General features: G+C 36.9%; 1 non-coding gene across 1 annotated transcript; it reads right to left on the reverse strand.

Moving 5' to 3' along the window:
- Nucleotides 1-917: 917 nt before the first annotated feature.
- Nucleotides 918-1,024, reverse strand: LOC123459625. The gene has a single exon (XR_006636384.1). It is a non-coding gene; the product is annotated as a U6 spliceosomal RNA (small nuclear RNA).
- Between the last annotated feature and the right edge of the window lie 384 nt (nt 1,025-1,408).

The following is a 1,408-nucleotide window of genomic DNA, read 5'->3' on the forward strand; positions in this document are numbered from 1 at the left end:
AACCACATCCTGGTAGAGGGAATTACAAGCCAGCACCAAGGGAAAATAAAAAAGAAAAAGAGAGGAAAAAGAAACTAAAGAAATTTAAGGTTAGTCCTCATCTTACCCTCTCTAGGACCCTTTGATTCAGGATCTCCCCCTAAGGTCCTCTTAAGGGTTCAATCTTTTAGTCTAACTTCCAAGATATAGGATTCTATGAGACCAATTCAATTTGAATTCAGTTTTGTTTCCCCCCACATAGCCTCTCCTCATGCCCCAGGCCCTACCCTCTCTATTGTCCAAGCCTTGAGATTTCATTCAGGTATGACAGCAGCAACTAGGGTTTATCTAGGCTAGGAATCACAGATGAGAACAATCATGGACTGTTCTAAGTTCAACCATTTCTATACAAATTTTATTGTATAATTTTTTTCTTATTACTGAGTAGAATTCTTTCGTGTAGATATACCACATCTTGGTTATCCATTCATCCAGTTATGGGCACCTGGGTTGATTCCAGTTCTTCGCTATTATGAACTGGGCAGCTATAAACCTAGTTAAGCAAATATCTCTGAAGTGAGCTATGGGGCTTTCATGGTAAATGTCCAGTAAGGGAATAATAGGCTCTGTTGGTAGCTCTATATTCATCCTTTTCAGGAGTCTCCATACTAATTTCCATAGCGGATGTACCTTTCTACCAACAGTGAATAAGTGTTCATATTTTTCCACATCCTCACCAACTTTTGTTTTCATTTTATTTTTTTAAATTTTCCTATCCTTACTGGGTAGGGTGAAATCTCATAGTTGTTTAATTTGTACTTCCCTAATGTTAGGGATGCTGAACATTTTCTTAGGTGTGTTAGCCATGTATAATTCTTCTCTGAGAACTCCCTATTTAGTTCTCTGCCCCACTTTTGGAGTGTTTTTTTTTTTTTTTCAAAAATATGGAACACTTCACAAATTTGCATGTCATCCTTGTGCAGGGGCCATGGTAATCTTCTCTGTATTGTTCCAATTTTAGTATATGTGCTGCCAAAGCAAGCACTACTATTTAATTTTTTAAGTTCTTTATAGATTTTGGATATTAAGCTTCTGTCAGTGGTAGATCTGGCAAACATGTTCTCCCATTCAGTGGGTAATCTATTGGCTCTGCTTATGGTATGTTTATGCAAAATCTTTTTAGCTTCTTGAAATCCCATTGGTTGAGTGCTTATTTAATTTCCTGGGATACTAGGATTTTTGTTCAGGAAGTCTTTCCCCAGTCCTATATCATGGAGCATGCCTCCTATATTTTTCTTCTAGTAGTTCAACAGTTTCGGGTCTTATATTGAGGGCTTTAATCTATTTGGACATGATTTTTGTGTATAGCAAAACAAATGGGTCTAATTTCATTTTTCTATATATGGTCATCCAATTTGTCCAACACCAT

The sequence above is a fragment of the Jaculus jaculus genome, chromosome 3 (genome assembly GCF_020740685.1).
Source record: "Jaculus jaculus isolate mJacJac1 chromosome 3, mJacJac1.mat.Y.cur, whole genome shotgun sequence".
Lineage (NCBI taxonomy): Eukaryota > Metazoa > Chordata > Mammalia > Rodentia > Dipodidae > Jaculus > Jaculus jaculus.